Here is an 18,873-nt window from a genome sequence, read left to right as displayed (position 1 = left end):
TGTGCCGTGTGTGTTTGCCAGCGTGTGCTGAGCGTGGAGGAAAGAGCCCCGCGCAGTCACCACATGAGCCCCTTGGATCACCGCGGAGTTTCCACGCCTGGGCTCCTTCGGCGCATTCACTGTCCCTGCACCTAACCTGTACCGCCACCGACGGAGATCGTCTGCAGCCAACAATTGCCAACTGGCCACCCAGAAGTCGACGTGCAGTGAGTCACCGGTCATCGCTGGCTCCCTGAGCTGCACCGACGAACTTTGGGACTTCTGTACATAGTTGTTGTTACTTCGCCTTCGGAACTTTGTACATTATTCTTCATGCCATCTTGTTCTTTTTTTTTTGTGCGCCTTGCTAATGTTTGTCTTTCTTGAGTGTGTCTTTTCGAGATCTTTTTGGCTGGATCTGAAGAGTAGTTTACTTGTTGCGTGAGGATAGCATTCATTTCTTCATGCTGGAGACTGCCACGTGCTTTCGCTGATGGGTAGGAGGGAAATTAAGGAGAGAAAGATGTGGAATTCGGGCTTGCTGCGGCTGCCCTTTGCGTGGCCGCCGCCCGCTTCCCTGTTCTCTTTCCCTTCCTCCCGCCTGAGGCGGCAGAGAGATGTCCGGACGACTTGTCACTGTCGCTCGGCCACAACTCCGCCCTGGCGTCCCAGTGGCTGTTCTTATTGGCGCCTTTTGGCGGGAACACGACACCACTTCGACGGCCGCGCTCGCGAAACCTCTGAGCGGGGCCCGGGCAGAGACCCCTCCGAGACATCGTATATTGTGCGTACACTACTGTTCGTGTCTGCCGGCCTTTGTCCGCACACACAAGAGTGTACTCGAGTTCGTCCGCTCCGGGTCATACCTGAGAGCGCAGCTCGAGCCTGTCGATTGTATCCAACGATCCGTGACAGGCATACATTGCGGTGGTTGCCCACTCTCTCTCAAAGGAACCCTTTGGTCACCGCAAGAGAGATCACAGCACGCCCCTGCGTGCTTGCGGCACGCACTCCGTGTCACTTTGTGCGCGCAGTGGAGCCTTGCTCCTCGCACGCTCCCGGGACACAGTGACTGAGTGTGTGTGTATGTGCATTGTGTGCGTGTGTGTGTGTACCGCTGGAGGATGGCATTTCAATAAATGTCTCTTTTGTGAACTTGAAGGTTTGCATCCTTGCAGCGAAGTGCTCTCTTCCCTGTGGAGGTAGAGTGAGCGCTGCGGTGTTTCAGTGTGCGCGTGGTGACGGCTGATCGGGGCTTCCGCTCGCGCGACGCTCGAATCCGCGGTGGTTGGTGGCCTATGCCCACGTAGAAATCACACCACTGGTGCTATCCAAAAGTTCACCAGGCACAATGCAGCTCGAGCTGTGCACAGCAGAAAGCACTGATGCTGGGCCCTCACTATTTTTACAGTGCAGCTCAAGAAAAGCCAACAGCCCCTTTCGCTTTTCTGCCAGTTCGCGTACTGCAAGGGTACCGGTGCAGTATCTTTACCTGCAGCCTGTAGGGCAAGCAGCACCGCTTACCAACCCCATAAGCGCTGACCTTGCATATTGCAGCACTCATAGAGTGACGACGACTGCATGCTGCTATCTTCCTTGAAGAGTCCAATCTTCACCTCCGAGGCACTCACAAAGTTTACCATGGCATCAACTCGTCCAAGTGCTTGTTGGCCTGGCTAGGGTTAGCTTGCGTCGGGTGACTGCTTTTTGCTGCAGTTTTCCGGAGAGGCCCGAGACGGCATCCTCGGTACAAGTTCTTTATCCGAGACTTTCGAGCTCGGAAGTCATGCTTTTACGTGTCGTTCATCGCGAACTCAACAAATGCTGAAAGGCCGCTGAAAAGAACTAGCAGAGCACGATGCAGCACGATTGAGATGCTGTACAAAATGAAAGCAGGAGGTAGGCTTCACCACAGCGTCGTATCAGTCAGAGCCAATGGCAGCCTCTCTAGAGCACCACGTGATTTAAAAGGCCTAGTAGGAACTCTCGAAGCATGCATAAAAAACGTTTGTTTATTATTTTCAGCTGAGATACGCAACTGCAGGAGATGCTACCTACAAGAAAAAGGTTTACAAAACCTCTCCAAGCAAACGACAATCGCGGGCGATACAGCGTTCTCGAGATTCAGGCGCTCGAAAGTTGGCGATTTGCGTGGAAAATAGCACTTTCTTGAGCTACCGTAGTTGAATAAAATGAACTTTTTAAACTTCGCGATCGAATTTTGCCTTGATCTTTCAGGAAGTTGTAGCTAAATGTCCAAAGATAATTTTACAGGCGAAAACTCAAATCTGAAAAATTACTCGGAAAACTCGCTGTTTCGAGTTTTCCGAGTAATTTTCCTCTAGAAAAAAAAAACAGCACTAGGCTTAGACAATGTGCACTACACTATGCTTGCCCATCTTTCTGAAGCTTGTGTCGAAGCGCTGCTGAAATTATTTAATAGGGGACATCCCTCTTAGAATCACTTTTTATTTGTAGACATATTTGCACCAGATTTGCATTGTTTGAATATTTTCTTGCGCCGATTCTAAAACTGCAAACTGCCTAAATACATTAAGGAAAGCTGGTATGTCTTCAGATTTCCTATGTTTTCATGCAAAACTGTTTCAGAATTACGAATTTCTATATAGCGCATATATCAAAATAATGTTAAAGAAACATCAATATTACGAATTTGGCTAAAATTGACAGTGCCGCAGATCGCAATCGCAACTCTCATATGAAAGGCAAACTGCCGTTTCTATGTGTATAGACCTCCTTCACTCCGGCTACGTCACGAAAATGCGGTGGCGCTGTCGTCGTTAGTGACTTTCGCGTGGTAGGCAAAAACACGCTTCAGTCGCTTTGCCTACCGTGATTGTGCGATGGTTGCTGCTGCCGGGGAATGCAGAGCACCATGCCGACTAATCGCGTCGCTATGACATGTGTTGAAAGACACACAAGAGGAAGTTTAGTAAGCTTGCATAGGTTTCTTGCCGACAACTGGCCGCCGCGGTGAAGTGCCAAGGCTGGATACCGACGCCTGCTCATCGAATATGCGGCAAATACTTCGTCACGGCTAAGCTGAAACTTATTCACCTTTACTCCAGAGCCTACCGGATCAAAGGTCGCGAATATCTCGAGTTTGGTCTTTTTACGACGCGTGATGGGATCTTGGTACTGTTTTAGTGCTGGTGCGGGCGCGGGTGCGCAGGTAACATATGTACCTGCGCGTTTCTTTGTTGGAGCATGCGTAGATGTTTACCTTTGTAAACTGTTCCTCAAGCCCGCTTTTTCGCTGTGTATGTAAGCGCAGTGAGCTGCTACGCAAGTGATCTGTGTAGCACTCCTCGATCCGTGATGTACCATATTGCATGGCTAAACTTCGCCGCGTTCACGCCAAATTAATTTAATCTACTTCCTGATGAAGATTGCCACTTCACGTTGACAGCTACTGATTTGGATTGGAGGTGCATTTTGTATTTATGCCGAGCGCTTTTATTTGTATTCACAGCGGCTGATTGTGAATGCGAGTTGTGGGGTTTATCCTACATTGAAACGCGGTCACAGTGGCCGAGACCGAACTGGGCCGCCCTAACTACGGAATCACGGGTGAAGGTAAAAACGACCCCAGAAAAGAGTTCCTCAGAAGATACAGTCCCGAAAAAAAGGTCTCTGAAATATATAGCCCCGGAATAATCGTCCAGAAAGGTCCTATCAGGAAGCGGCCCCTAGGAAAAAATGTCACCGAAGAAATTGGCTGAAAATCTGCCCGGAACTCACTCCGCGAAAAATTTAACATCTTATTGGACGCCCTCTTTTTTTTTTTTTTTTTTTTTTAGAATAGATGTAACTATTGTTTGGGCAGTATGCCCTCTGTGTGTTTTACAGGTTTACAGGAACTGGAGAAGGCTTGGCGAGAAAGCACTGCAAAAAAAAAAAAAAAAAAAAAGGAACCCCACCACTATAACATCCAGCGAGTGTTATACAGTGCATAGTTCCAAGTTTCCAAACTGGGAAATATCGCTCTTTAATATAGGTCTAATCACCCGGCTAATATTACACATTCGAGAGACGTGTTTGCCCTCGACAGCACAAATTTCGGCGCCATAACGTTTTTTTTTTCTTTGCGAACACACGGCATCAGTGCCATGTTTTGCAAATTTCAAGCGGACGGGTAGAAAGAAGCACTGTAGCATACATTATGACGGATAGACACAAGGAAACTCCGTCTACGTTTTTAGTAAACAGAACTACAGAACGTAAAAAAAAAAAAATAATAAAACGGCGGGGTTCAAAATATACATAATGTTCGCTAAAACCATAAACACAATGTAAGATAAAAACAGTGAAAGTTGATTACAATGAGCGTAATTCATCGCTGATAAGCCAAGCACCAGGCAAGGGGAAAGCTCGGCTTTGCAGTACGTTTCACTGCATCTGTTTGGAGAGGTTTTATCCGGGGCCATTTTTTCCTGGGACGTTTTTACCGGAACCCACGGAACCACAGTCGCCGCTGCAGCTCGTAATTGTAATGCAAGCTAACAGCGCAACTACCCGTAATAAAATTGCTACCTTTAACGACGACAGCCGCCCACGAACAAAGCAAATATAACAGATGCGCAGCGTTGTGATCTCAACCAATAACGCAATGATACGCAAACCGTGCGGTGTCAAGGCTACCGTTGCCACGCTGACCTAAATCATCTTAACCATACAGCCGCTCGACGCTAGCGAGGTGCTTCGTGCTTACCAAGAACGCTCATTTGCCGCTCGGTGTGAAGAATCATCCGATATGCTATGATGCTTCGAGCGGACTATTCGGTTTGCGAGCGCTATTTATGAGCGAGAAAAATCGCCGTCAGCTTACTCGACTCATAGTACTTGTAAGCATCCGAAGCTTTGTAATTTTCGATGTGTTCCATGCATAATTTTCTGGGAGAAAACAGAAAATAGATGCCAAAGTCGCTCATTTTCCTCGGCTGGCAGCAACGCTTCTCTTGTGCGCCTTGAACCCAATCCCCATCGGTACGGCGTGCGGGTCCGTACGCTGCACGCCGTGTACGTAGAGTTTTTCAGTGTATCCCTTCTGTTCTCACCGCTGAGGCTCACGAAATACTAGCACATATGGTCACTTCGTCTGCCTAGAAGGCGCCTGCAAATCACAATAACACGGCCTTGACAAGCTCGGCCACAGTGACCCGGCTAGCCACTGTACACCGGCCGCGGTCGTGCTTTTTGCCTACCATGGGATCGCTGACGAGAGCAGCGCCACCTCGATCGTCTTGTTTGTTTGCAAACATGAAGGAGGTCTATAGTCTGCAGGCTGTAGCTATCATCATCAGCATATCTAGTGCCAGCTCCTACCGCCACCATAAAGCTATGGTTTAATATGCAGTAGCCAGCAGACCTTGCTGCCTGTTTTTTTTTTTTTTCTTCCTGTGTTGTGTGTCATTTGCCGGTCAGTCACTCATGCCATTCCTGTGTGTGGGAAGGTCTTTTTTTTGTCGCAGATTATCTTATTCCGAAGTCTGTGCGAGATCTGACGATGACTCCAACCAGCAAAGGTGCCAAGAAGATAAGAAAGCAGCGTTCACTACAAGAAATCGACACAAGGAAGAAGTGAATCAGCCTCTGCAGACATTGCCCCGAATGCCGCTATCATTTTGAAAGACCAAGATAAGATTTTTAAACTTCGGGGAACATTGAAGATGAGCTCATATCAAACTCTGATGTTTTTGTTCACATGGACAGGGTACTTTCTTTGCTCGGTGCATTCATGCATCCGATGAGGCATTGCACAAAGTGGAAAGTGCATGTGCAGTAGGGGTATAATGTAATATGTGGACGTGTTGCTGCACGTGCCAGAAGAAAATAACTGATTTCTTCAAATAAAGCAGCTTTGGAGTTAGCATAATATTTTCCTTTGAGCTTTTACTTGTCTACACATGTGCCTACTGCCAAGGTACATCATTTTCATACTTAGGTTTGAGCACAGGCTTATAATCGCAAATTTTTAATTACAATATTTAATATAAACTATCTTTTGCGGTCCCGCAGAATTCATTATATCAAGATCTGACTGTATCTGGACTTGATTGCAATAGAAAAGCTAAATGTCTTACTGCTCGACCAAACAATAGGTTGCAGCCACAGCTTCAATACAGCATCATGTCTGCATACAATGGACAGGCTATGCACGGCTGCTGCTGATATAGTTCTGAAGTTCTGTCCCCATTAGAACTGTAAGATACTTTGGTGCAATATTTTTCACAAACCCTGATACACTGCACTATACACATAGCATGGCCATTAAAACGAACTCTCAGATAAGATCAGCAATGTAAAACCATTTGGCAAAATCCAATCAAGTTTACAGCTTTGCGGGTATTTAAGTCAAGATGAACTTTTTCAGCAATGGCACGCAACAGCCATCCTTTGTCCTTCATAGGGCGTTTATGCGGCACTAGAGAATGAAAATTATCAGGGGTCTGAGAATGGTATTTACCATTCGATGCACATGCTCAAAAATTATGGAATGCCCTGTGAATTTGCAGCCAAACATTGCAGTGCATTCTAACTGCATTTGGCAGTTAGACTAACTCGCATTACTTTAGCTACGTGCCGTTTACTTACAGATTCTTAAGCTGGGACGCGGCAATGATGAATCTGGCATAAAACCGATTCATTGACAGCCGTTGCAAAGTGGCCGCCGTCAAAAAACGAAAAGACTGCACAGTGCTACGCTGCAGTTTATGAATTGCTGTGAACATGCTAGTGACACGTCAATCGACTGCCAGCAATGCTCTCATTATTGATCACAACAATAAGAGACACAGTGTGCACACAAGCAGGAATTGCAGACCATAGCAGCAAAGTTTCATCTCACTTGGCTGTGGTCGTTTCCCAGAAGCCACTGCCATACCTAAAAGTTATTGTATATTAGAATCTGGGAACTGCGCATTTTGGCCACAGGGGATAAGAAACATGAACCCCGAAACTAGCGTGTGAAACTGCCCTGAGTACCCCACAGCCTGTGTGCAGAGAAAATGAAACCATGTCAGCCACTGGGCACAGTTTTGTTTTCGATGCGTTGGCCTTTTTTTTGCAAAACATTTGACATCAACGCTGCTACGTAACATCAGCAAAAAATAAGAGCAGGAAATTCTGAGTTTTTGAGCAGTAAAATCCAAATTTGGAGGTGAGCAGAAAAAAGCTGCATTTTGGAGCAAAAATACAAAGTCTGGAGCAGTTTAAAAGGGAAGAAATGTTACTTCAAATACAAAAATAAAAATGTGAATATCAGGCTACATGAATGTCAACCATAAAACCAAGGAATTTATTTTCTTTTAAATATGAGAGTGATAAAATATGCTTCCCTCCCTGCATCTAGTGTGCCTTGACAACCTTAATCACAAAATGTTTATTTTGCTCGCATGTTTTATGAGTCATACTCATAACTTAGAACAGCAAAATTCAAAGCTGTGACTGGGACCAACCTCTGCCTAAAACTGAATGCAGTGCGAAAGCAAAAGAAAAAGGAAAGCGACAATAAAAAAACTGGACAGAAAAAAAAAATGGGCAACTGAGTAGCAAGGTGATAATCGCATTAAGGTGCTTGAGGGCGAACACAGAGACAGAACAAAAAAAAAAGCGAGCAAACGCAGATTAGGAAGCGAGTTAAGCAAAAAAAAACTGCCGCGCTTGTCTTTGGGCTGTTGTTTACGCTTTCTAAGGATGGACAATTACTCAATTGTTTGGTTATTTTGTGCCAAAGCATACATTATAGTATGGTCAAACCCACTTTTAACGAAGCTGGTTTTCACAATATATCGGTTACAACAATGAAAAGCTACTGCACTGTCCACTTTTGTGTTTTCTATGGTAAAATAACCAGGTAACTACAATGACCCCATGCCGCATTATCGGTTATAACAATGAAGTCTGGCTCCTCAGTGCTCATGCCAAAAGGTAGTGGAATGCAAAATCCTTGAAAAGGAAAAAAAAAAAAGAAATTCCAGCAACTGCACCGTCCCTGCCGCGCGCTCATACATTCGAACCTGTTTACCAGCCTTCGCATCGCCAGCCTCGTGCATCTCTCCCGTCGCCCTTGCCCCCCCTCCGAGCACAAATTGGCTGCAGCTATAGCTATAGCGAAACATGAATGGACCTCGTCAACGTTCCGACAGCGCAGATCTGCTTGTTCCTCCCTCATTCTGCGCAGTTCTGCCAGCAGATTTGGTTATGTTAGTTCATTGCATCGAAGTCACTCCTGGCTACGCGGTTTCTCCGTCTCATCTGAATCACCACCGAAACGGAACATGGCTGATCCGCTAACTGATGCACAGCTATCGATCTGGAGACGAGGCGCAGTATTGTGATGGACTATACCAGTGCCTCCTTGAGTTATCTGTGATTGCAGCGTTGCGGGTTTTTCCTCCCACCAATCCCTCTCCCTCTACTACTACTCCCTTTCCTAATAGGGCATAATTTTGGCTCCGCCACGCGGCTACGTCGCGAAGATATTCTCTAGCAGCATGGCCACCGAAATCCGGAGGACATTCTAGCAGACGCTCCTCACGCCAGAGGAGCAGCCGCTTGCAGGCAACTTCCGCAAATTTTATTGGTCTTGAAGGTGTTTCAGACTAACAGAAAATCAAAAAAGGGCTACGAATGCAAAAGCACACCTGCATATGCTTCGCATGCACGTAACACATGTATTGAGCGCCATCACACAGTCCCTCAGCGAAACAGATCGTCAATTTCAATACTATGGAGCCAGGCGTGACGCTGCAGGCACTGTTCTCCAGGAGGCACTGACTATACTCCATCCGAGTAGTTCTCTTCAGCACTACCAAGGCTACGGTGAGTGCTGAGGCAGTGTCCTTATGCTGCGGAAAGTAGTTCTAGAATAAAATTCTCCTCCTTGATCAGGGAAGCGTCATATAATTGTCTTTTAAAAGTTTGTAAGTTCACTAAAACTTGTTAAGGCTACCATCGATGGTCAGCGAACAGCTTTGCCGGTCGCCGTAGCGGAGACAGGAATAATCGGGGGGGCGCAGCAGCAGTGTCTGCGTGCTGTTTGACTTGTACTTCACATTCGTACCAGCAAACCAAAACAGTAGCATTATCAGAAGGACTGCCTGCTATACTCGTGTAACAGCAGCATGCCTGCACAAGTGTGCAGCTTTCGGCAACGGCGCCTCCCGCGGGTGCGCCGGGCGACAAACTGAGCTGCTCCCCACCTGCCGTAGTCGTCGCTAGGCCTACCCGGTTTCGCTGACCGGCACTTCGTGACGGGTCAACATAAACAAGAGCAGAGCAATCTTGCTAAGCTGAAGAGATAATGTCCGTTTAAATTTTCTAGCTGTTACTAGCGCCACTTCACGGGCAGCGGTTAACAGCCGTCGTGCATACCGGCTGGCCGACTGCATTCACGTACAGAGGCCACGTCCTTTGCGCTTGCCGTGTAGTGGCGCCGCTGCTCCTCAGTTTTGCTCCTTTAGTGCAATAAACCACCTTTGCAGTCAAGGCCTTGGAGGACTGCCGTGTGACTGGGGTGCAACACGACCATCGTGCGCAGGCTCATTCGTATCTGCTGTCCTCGAGGTGGGCAAGCTCATGACCACACACTCTCGTCTTCATAAATATTTACACCCCCACCACGTAAAAAGACGACGTGCGTCCTGCATGATAGCTGCAGTGTATAAAAATTTTTGCCCTGCAATCAGTGGCAGTAAAGTACACTAAGGACGGGTGCTCATAAGTGTTCGGGAACAAATACTCCAAGCGCGCTAGCTGTTTTCATCGACCCATGCATGCCCACACTGTCGCTCGCACGTATAATTCCACTGCACACGCACCTAAGGCAACCTTTAACATGTGATTAATACATACTACTTCGTGATGTAGCAGAACACATAGCGTGAATGCTTACCGACAAACTCGACGGCAAGACAGTTAAGGCTGTCACACCACATATCGCTGCTTTCATGCCAACATGGATCCATATACAGACTTCATCCGACCGACAGAGCGCAGCATGCGCTTTCTGGTAGGAAACATTTAATATGCAAGAGTTCTACCTTACTTCAATGTGCAGTAATGACCACAAAACACCTGTGTTTGGTGACAGACACAGCCATATGGGTACCACTAAGTCTGTACATGCACACTCATATAACCCTGTTCCAGATCTCTGCTGCATACTTATTGATGAACGCACTCTTGATATAAAAGTGCTAATATCACGTTATTGTTCATTCAGTGTTCGCTTAAGGTAGTAGGCTGCATTGATTTAAACTATTTTCAGCTATATCTACATAAGCCACAAGCAGACGACAAGCAGACAACGAGGTGCGGAGGAGCATGTGCCCTCCTGACTGGCCGAGAAAGTGCCTGCCTTTGCCAGTGCTGAAGCTGAGTTATGGGGTGGAGTATAACTCCAAAGACGGTAAGAAAGCGTGCGGCTTGGTTAAGAAGCATGCACTATCGCAAGCGACGATCATCCGCTCCATTGAGAAGTTCGACAAAAAAAAAGAGCTCGCTTGACAGTGGGCAAAAATGCGTTCGACAAGGTGCCTTTAAGAAGGTAGAGAAGGCCCTCTACGAATGGTCTCTTGGTGCCCGTGCCCAGAGCTTGCCTATCACCGGGCCTATTTTGGCTACAAAGACAAAGCAGTTTGTCCTGCTGATTAGCCAGGTGGCAGCTGGATACAGCGCTTCAAAGGGAGACATGGGACTGACTACAAAGCCAACACCGGCAAGGGAGCTTCAATGCTCTTAATTGGGCTAGTTGGTGAGCGGTGCTAGCACACAAGGCAGGGGAATAGGATTAGCGTGTGTCCTTTTTGTAAGGTTACGTATACATGTGCGAAGAAGACTGGACACAAAAAAGGCACACATACGACATGTACGGAGCGCAACTTCCAACTGGTTTAATTTTGAAAAAGCCGATACATTATACCGGCGCTGTGCAAACACAAGAAAAATGAACGCACTGCCCATGTAGCGTCCCGCCGCCAAGTGTTCCGCCAGATAGCAAACGTGTAAAACTGATATCCTTCGATATACAGTAATCAAATACAAGAAAAGGCCACGACACGGATAAAAGGGAAGATGAAGAATGAAGTGAACGATGAACATATAACATTTCTTAGCAAAAGCAGTGTCAAGGAAATAAAAACGAAAAAAGAAAAAGAAATAGAAAAAATAAAAACAAACAAAACAGAAAAACCGGAAAATGTGTAAAATTTGCTCATCGTAGCAATAGCAGTGTCAAAAAGTAAGACATAACTAGATGCCAAAAGGGCAGAACAAGGCAAACACGGTGGGAAAAGGTTTACCTAAACAGCAAATGAAGGCTAGTCCAACAACCCACCAAAGCTAAGGTGAGGCAAACAAGAAAAAGAATTCACACGTGTCCATCCAAGAATGTTATATCTTTGTCCAGCAGTACGACAGAAGCAGTGCTAATGCATTTGTCACCAATGTTAGTAATATGATAGGCTTCTATTATTTCTCTACTAATTTTACTTTTTGCATGTGCCAGGATCGAGGTACTGCTGAACGAAGGCTTGCATTTATGAGTTGCGACATGCTCTGGTAGGCAGCGTCTTTCACTGTTTTGCACTGTCCTTTCATGTTCCCGCAGTCTGTCAACACATTTTCCAGTTTGTCCAATGTATACACAACCACAAGTTAGAGGAATGCTGTACACTACGTTGGTGGCGCAACTGACATATCTTTTGCCATGCTTTTTCTCACATGACTCCCACTTCCTGGACAGGACAGTACAAATACTAGATAGACGAGAAAAGAACCTTTACATCATGTCTCTGGCCTATCTTTAAGTTGTGTGAAATTTTGTGAATATACGGAATAACCTTCATGCGTTGTCTGGGAACTGTGGGTCTCGAAGGCTTCTAACTTTTAACTTTAGCTTTTAACTTCTGTAGAAGACTCACAGTGACACTCCTGATGACATTGTAGGAGTACCCTGCTTTCTCGAGACGGGCGACCTGATTTCCGAAGCTGTTTTTCACGAGGTGCGGACAACTTCTGAAGAGCGCTGCTCGAAGAAAAGCCATAATTATGCCACGTTTTATCAATTTAGAGTGGGCACTCTCATACGGAAGGAGACTTTTCTTTGTGCATGGGTTGTATTTGTAGCACAGAAGGCATTTAGAATCACCAAAGATGATCTGCATGTCAAAGAACTGGATGCAATTGTCTTGAGGGAGTTCCCAGGTAACCTAAGGCCTTTGGATTCAATGGTAAACAAACTGACGATCTCAGACACCAAATCATCAAGATTGTATCCTGACGGAGCACCTAGCATAACTAGGTAGTCATCAACATACTTCAGGATTTTGAGTACTGCCGTACCTGCAATGTTATTCTTGATCCGGTTGTCCATGGAAGACAGGTATATGTCACAGAGTACCGGTGTGACTGCAGATCCAATGCAAATTCTATTTTTCTGCACATAAGATTTGCCATCGAAGTATATCACTGTCGACTGCAGGTAGAATTCAAGGAGAGTGATGAAGTTGTCTGTGCTGATTCCGGAGCAGTTTTGAAAGCTTAACTCACTTGTGTAACCTATCTTATCCCTAACTGCTTCTAGAAGGCCTCTGTGTGGGATAGAGTAGTACAGATCCTCGACCTCTATTTAAAAAGCTGAAGTGGCGGAGCCGAGGGTTTGAAAAGCAGTGATGGCCTCTAAAGAACTTTTGACCAGAAAGGGATCCTCTAGTGGCAGGCTCTTGAGTTGTAGCTGTAAAAACTTGCTGACTATGGCTTGCCAAGTGCCTTGTTCCGAGGCTATAGTCCTCAGGGGGCATTCTGGTTTATGGGTCATACCCGAGAAGAAAACCTCCAGGAAATCTTTCTTTAATTTTTCGACATGAGTTTTTACTCTTTCGAGGGAGAGCTCCCGTAGCATCTGCACCGCAGTCGATTTCTGTTTCTTCGGGCGAAACTTCACAGAACTAAAGTTCTTCAACGCTGCCAGTGCTTTTTCTTTGAAAAATGATTCATGCATCACAACAAATCCCCTTCCTTGTCCGCCTGGAGTACGGTGGCACCACAACGCTGAATCGCCTTTGCTGTCTTCACGATGGGAGGCTTCCTTTTAGTGCCGGCATCAGCCGTCCACATGAGGCAATCGACACCATCACAAATGACTCTCAACTTGTTTGCTTCAGAAGCGCCGGTAGCCACGTTCCTCAAAGGTTCCAACAGTGAAAGCTGCTGCCTGCCAGAGCATGTCGCCACTCATAAATGCAAGCCTTCGTTCAGCAGTACCTCAATCCTGGCATATGCAAAAACTAAACTTAGTATAGAAATAATAGAAGCCTATCATATTACTAACATTGACAAATGCATTAGCACTGCTTCTGTCGTACTGCTGGACAAAGAGATAACATTCTTGGATGGCCACGTGTGAATTCTTTTTCTTGTTTGCCTCACCTTAGTTTTGGTGGGTTGTTGGCCTAGCCTTCATTTGCTGTTTAGTTAGATAAGCCTTTTCCCATCGTGTCCGCCTTGTTCTGGCCTTTTGGCATCTAGTTATGTCTTACTTTTTGACACTGCTATTGCTACGATAAGCAAATTTTACACATTGTCCCTTTTTTTTCTTTTTTTTTTTGTTTTCATTTTTCTATTTCTTTTTCTTTTTGTTTTTTGTGCGCCTCACTGTGTTTTTGCGTGCCTACATTGACGGGAGTGACAAGCACCCCGCTGCTTCCACGGTGCTGCCAGGATACCAGTACGCTACCGTAACAATCGCAAGGCTTGGATGATGCGAGAACTTTTTTGCGAGTGGCTGTTGGCGTTTGGTTAGCGCATCGAGCGATCAATAAGGAAGGTGGCACTCGTCCTGGATAACTCTAGTGCCCATTACTCCAAGCTCAATCTCTCAAACATTAAAGTTTTTTAATGGCAAGCTTGCAGCCCACAGATGGCGACGTGATTGCCAATTTTAAGATTATGTATTGTCGTCACGTCCCGAGCAAGGTTAGTCTTGTTGATGGACATAGCCCGCGCAGACAAGCAGGGAGCAAATAGACTTGAAAATTAATCTGCTGATGGCCGTGCAGTTTATATTTGGTGCGTCGTCCGAAGCTGGCGCTTCTATGGTGCGGAACTGATTTAGGAAGCCATGCTTTGTCTCAGGTAGGAGTGAGACGAAGCCTGCGAAGTTCCCATCAACGAAGTGATGTCACAACTTTGGTTCGTAGGCTATGAGGATGCTTCACGACTCCAACAGTTTCTGCATGCGAACGAGGCATTATTAACATCAGAACTTCTCTCCGATGAGGCGATTATCATGAATGTACTTGAATCGGACAGTGACGACGACGGCAGCGATGATGCGGGCAGGCTGCCTAAATGTTGTCCTCGCAGGTAGCCCTGCAGTAGTTGATTCAGTCCCTCTGGAGCTTCGTTTTCGCGAGAGATATTCTGCTGCACTACGTGGAGTACCTAGATGCCATGGAGAAGGATGTCAGCAAGCTTTGCATGAGGTGAGCAAGGCTGACGAATGGGGCTTTCACGTGCATCCCAGTGAGAATTACGTGGCGTAATGCTTGTGGTAATTTCACCCCAGAGTTTCTTCCGGATTTCTCAACCTGAGAGGTGGCCATGGCAACTTTGTTGTATTTTATACAAGGGCCCTTTCGGGCCACCAAAACAACGCCTCGGCGGAGCTCGCATGTCACTTGCCGTCCGTGACCCCTCTGCAGTTATGCTTTTTATCGTGCAACTCATTTACAACAATTATCGGGAATAACAATGAACTTATGTGGCGCTCGAATATTGTTATACATGGACTCGACTGCGTTTCACTACTCCAGTAGCTGTAAATGTCATTTTTGGTAGCGTTAGGCTTCGTTGCATTACTATGGGATTGAAATTCTGACTTTAAAACCGCTGCATGTTTACCGACCCACCGCCAGCAATAAATATTACCAAGATCTCCCTCAAGTTATATAGCCCAAACCCAGATGTTACTGATGCACCTGCTACATTATCTGGCAATATGAATGTGGTTCCAACTATGAAAAAAGGTAAAAACAACCTCACGGTGCATAAATGATGTCACAGAGCACTGGCAACTTCGAGAAGCCACATAAAGAGACATGCAAAACATGCATTAAAAGCAAGTAGCACTTAAAACAACGACCGTACTAGTAAAAATATAACCTGTTAATTTATGTGCGTCTACTTCCCAGCTTCAATTAAAGCCTTGCAATGAATGACACCATTAATTTTGCCGTAAGATAGGCATGCCCCAATGTCAGTGTTTGTAGCACCTTTCAAATCAATCTCCATAGATCCCACTGATGGCACACACATTTTTGGAATAAAGCTACCCATTTAAATGGACCCCCGAATGCTAAAGTTGAATGCCAATGCTAAGCAGCATAGCAAACAACATGGAAAAGTAACTCAAGGAAAAATAAAAATTCAACCAAGACCATTATTCGGTGTGAAAAAGTATGCACATTCTTTCCTTTATTTCATTAGTTGCGACCCCACGACTGGATTGAATAAGTCACTAAATAGAACAGCAGGTTGCCAACATGGCTTTTATTATTCACCAAATCTAGTACCCTTCAAACTTCTGTGGCTAGTCACAGCATTTTGGCATGGCGTAGCACAAAAATATTGTTACGAATAGGCCCGCTGGCCATTAAAGCAGATTTCAACATCATGTCATCACGTCGTTTCTGTTGTGTTGTGTTCCATCGCTTGCCATATGCCACCCAGCAACATTTGGTTGGAGGTGCGGTTCATCCCTATCCTTGCCTTGCACCGTCGACGCCAACCGTATGCCCGGTCCATCGGCCGAAAGCCCGTGGAGGCCTGAAAGACAGCTTCTTTCTATCCCGAAGGAGGGAAGACGGGAAGGGTTGGTCGCCGCTGCCGGAAACAAAGCGCCACTCCCCCGCCATCGCCGTCGCTTCAATGCAATTGGCAGCAGTCGCACGCCGGCGCCCGCTAGACCCGTCTCAATCTTCAGTTGCTGGATAATCTGCTCCAAACTTCGGCTGGAGCCCCATTCACAACAGTACCAACACAGCGCGGGACGAAAATACGAATTTGTAGCAAGATTTAACCGATGATGCAGCTAGTCCAAGTGTGCCAGCTTTGCACTCAAGCGCGAAGTTTTGAACGCATGATAGAGAACATACCGGTACGTCAGTGACACTGAGGGGGGGAGGGGGGGGAGCGTAAAAACATACTGGTACGTTTGTGACAGCGAAAGGTTTGAGGAGGGACACGGGTCAACGGCCATTGGAAAAAAACATTTTTCAAAATGTTTGTTCGCTTGAGCACCTGCCTTGTAAATATTAACGCTGAATTAAACCAGGAAATACGGTAAAATCGACTTTCTAAACAGCACTGGAGCCACGAAATGTGCGAAATTTGTTCGAACTTCCCGCGCATGCAGCGGGCAAAGCACCCGGCCAATCCCCGCCACCTGGGGCTCGTTTTGAAATTTGTTTCTTTGTGCATAATTTGCGGCATCTCAAAATGGCATCAGTCAAGGAAAGCGAACGCCCTCGCCAGTTTTCCGAACGCCTTTCTTGCGCTACTGATTGGCCGGAGCTCTCGCCCGCTAGGCGAGCCTACCGTTCCAGGTCTCCCATTGGCCCGACCCGACCAGCGTGCCTTTTTTGTTTGTTTTCATTTTGTGCTTTTGCCGTCGTGATACTCGCTTCGTGCACCTGACCGCATCTCTTTTTGTGCAGTGCTCGCTTAGCGAAGTTTCACGAGATTATTTTAGTTTCAACGTTCCTACGTCGCATACTTTGAGGGTACAAAGTAGCGATGCTGGGAGATGCGCCATGCATTTGGGAGGAAGAAGCGTCGGCCACCCAATGCGAAACGCGGTTTGACGTTGGTATGTTCAACCGTATCGGATGAAAATGGCTCGCTGCCACAGCGAGCATCGCTTGCCCTGTTGCCTGCCCGCTGTTCTACCATGCCGGATGATGAGTGTTCCCAACCGCAGCAATTATCGCCTGCCCTATCAAATACCCAATGTTCGAGCACAACGAAGGAAGATTGTTCGAAGCCGCAGCTAGCGTAGCCTGCCACATTGCCTGATAACTTGCTCCAGAATCGAGGCCCGGTCCCAGCACGTCTCGTTGACTCGACACGGAATTTTACACAGCGGAGAAGATTGCCACACATACAGAACACGCAGACATGGTCAAGCGCAGCATGGATGCTAGGCCGGCAACGCAGTGCAAATTCCACCTCCTTGAAGCGCATCTGGTGCACATGGAGGAGGCAGAATCGAGAAGTTTATCGTGGTGGACATGGCAGTTCTGAAGGAGCTTTTTGCGCAAGTGTGGCAAGTGCATGCTGTCTGCACTCAATCTGAACAAGTCCGACAAGCAGTACGGTCTAGCAGTGAAACTGGAGGTGACGTGCTCGGCGCGCGACTATCATGTGGCGCGTATTTCATCGCCGAGCGCTAAAGGACCTTCTAAGATCACACCCTTTGAGGTGAACATGAGGGCCATGAAAAGTATCCAGAGCATCGGAAAAGGTGTTACAGCCTTCTCTGATTTCTGCACCGCAATGAACCTCTCACACAGAGGTCTCCACCATAAAACGTTACAAGCCCACCTAAAGGAAGTGGTTGAGGTTTGTGAGGGCACTGCAGCAGCCTCTGAAACTGTTAGTGTTAGTGTTTAATATCTTGTACAAAACTCGATCAACTTAGAAATAAGCATTTCCCACAATTCAATGACAACTACATTCCCCTACACCCTAGCCTACTCTTAGGAGAAAATTCACTGGTTAAAATGTCTTCTCTCGTTGAATTCTTAAAAGATGCAAACATCCTAAACCTACTCAAGTGTATTAAAATAATTACTTGCTTCCTATCACCAAACAGATATGTAAACCTCGAGTTTGGCGCATGGTGGCCTTAGCTTTAGCTGCCTATGTGCCATAAAACAACATCACACACAAAATTCTTGAGGATGCAGCCACTTTTCGCCTTGGGAACAGTCACGTGAATGCCGCTCGCGCGCGGTGGCTGACGGGTCTTATCGGGCAGTTGATTAATACCCCAGTCAAGCGTGCAAGTTAAAGTGCACTTCCGCAAAGTGCACTTCGCAGCTTGAGAGAGACTTTACGCTACGCAGAGCTAAACGGAAAAGCGAAGTGCACTCGCATAAGCACTCGTTGGTACGAAACTAGCAACTGAAAAACATGTTTTAAAAAAGAAACTGGAACCTCCAAGCGCAAAGTTCAAGGAACTGCTTTTTATAGTAAAACATTTATAAAATGCTTAAAATTTGACACCGGGCCATGATTCATAGACCCCTTATCAATGAACACCATGAACAATAACAACCGCCCCCTAACTGAAAATGGCGTAGCCGCAGTGGCGCACCACTCATAAAGTGGAAGTTGCGTACGCGGTTACATCACGTTTCTGTTATTTGATATTTTGCCCGTCGCTATTATAAAACATTTCATGAAATGAAAGTATGTACAAAACATGTAAAATCAACTTGTATACACATCTTATTACATAATACATTTGTGACGAAGACATTTCTGCCGGCGAGGCTACGGGCTCAGCCCTCGAAGTCTGTTTTGCGAACGCACTCCGACCCGAGTACACACTTTGGCAAGTGCACTTATGTTACGCTGTTTAGCAGCGTAAAGTGTACTTTTCGTATGTGACACTCGCCGTAAGTGCACTTTATTTCCCACTTCCCATTCCCACTTCGAGTTATAGATCAATTCGCTCTCGCCCTACCGTCTGCTTTGCTGACCGTCCTGGTTAGCTCAGTCGGTAGAGCGACTGCCCCGGAAAGGCAGTGGTGCCGGGTTCGATTCCCGGATCAGGACAAATTTTTCTTTAACTACGAAGTTTCTGAG

The 18,873-nt window shown here is 46.4% G+C and overlaps 1 long non-coding RNA gene and 1 other non-coding gene across 2 annotated transcripts in view; one reads left to right on the top strand and one right to left on the bottom strand.

The window, feature by feature from the left end:
* LOC146172480 (uncharacterized) overlaps positions 1-18,873 on the bottom strand; it is an 88,741-nt gene that overhangs the window by 25,004 nt on the left and 44,864 nt on the right. The gene's annotated exons all lie outside the window — the stretch shown is intronic.
* Positions 18,770-18,843, top strand: TRNAS-GGA (transfer RNA serine (anticodon GGA)). The gene has a single exon. It is a non-coding gene; the product is annotated as a tRNA-Ser (tRNA).

The sequence above is a fragment of the Amblyomma maculatum genome, unplaced genomic scaffold, assembly GCF_055883805.1.
Source record: "Amblyomma maculatum isolate TAMU_Amacu unplaced genomic scaffold, ASM5588380v1 scaffold_13, whole genome shotgun sequence".
In the NCBI taxonomy this organism is placed as follows: Eukaryota; Metazoa; Arthropoda; class Arachnida; order Ixodida; family Ixodidae; genus Amblyomma; species Amblyomma maculatum.
This window is presented reverse-complemented; position numbering and strand designations above follow the sequence as displayed.